We start from the raw sequence: 1,002 nt of genomic DNA on the forward strand, positions 1-1,002 counted from the left end.
ACCTTCTGGGAGGGAGACAAAGAACAAGCGCAGACAAATCAGTGAGATAACTTCCGATGGTGACTTGATAAACAACAATAAATGCAGGAAGGAAATGGGAAATAACAAGGTGCAAATAAGAGGTGGTATGTCCTAGTAGGGTTCTCAGAGGTCTGAATAAGTTGGGACATGGGAGGACCTGGGGAAAGAATGTGTCACCAGAAGTGGCCAAAGGAAACCACAGGGGCAGAGGCTCTGAAAGATGTATTTAAGGAATAGGAAGGAACAGAAGGGCAGAGGAAGTAGAGGTCCAGGTGAGACTGGAGAGATGGGCAGAGGCTGGTTCATATAGGATCTTCCAGGACTCAGTGGAAAGCATGGAAAGTTTTTCTGGTCCGTACAGACCAAAGAGCTACACCACAGTAACTGAACTTGAGTTAAGGCAGAGAGTGGGTGTTTGAAGATGGGGTCTGAGATCAAGCAGGTCCTCTTTGGCTGGGGTCAGAAGTTCAGATTTAATTCAGGTTGTAACACAGTAGTTCTTTTTTTAAATTTGTGGTTTTTTTTTTTTTAATAATCTCTAAACCCAGCATGGGGCTGGAACCTACAGAGTTGCATACTCTACCAACTGAGCCAGCCAGGAGCCCCACTAATGCATTGGTTCTTAACATTGACTACACACTGAAATCACCTAGGAAGCTTTAAATAAATGCTGATGTCCGGGTTCCACCTTCACCAATTCTGGGGTGCACCCTGGCATTTAGAGTTTTTTTTTTTCCTGAGAGAGAGAGAGCACACAAGCCAGAGGGAGGGACAGAGCGAGAGGGAGAGAGAGTCTTAAGAAGGGTCCATGCTAGGAGTGGAACTCAATCTCATGATCCTGAGATCGTGACCTTAGCTGAGATCATGACCTGAACTGAAATCCAGAGGCAAACACTTAACGGACTGAGCCACCCAGGCACCCTGGGGATTTTTTAAAGCCCTCCAATGACTCTAATGGCCAGCCAAGGTTGAGAAGCCACT

The sequence above is a fragment of the Canis aureus genome, chromosome 8 (genome assembly GCF_053574225.1).
Source record: "Canis aureus isolate CA01 chromosome 8, VMU_Caureus_v.1.0, whole genome shotgun sequence".
NCBI classification, from domain to species: domain Eukaryota; kingdom Metazoa; phylum Chordata; class Mammalia; order Carnivora; family Canidae; genus Canis; species Canis aureus.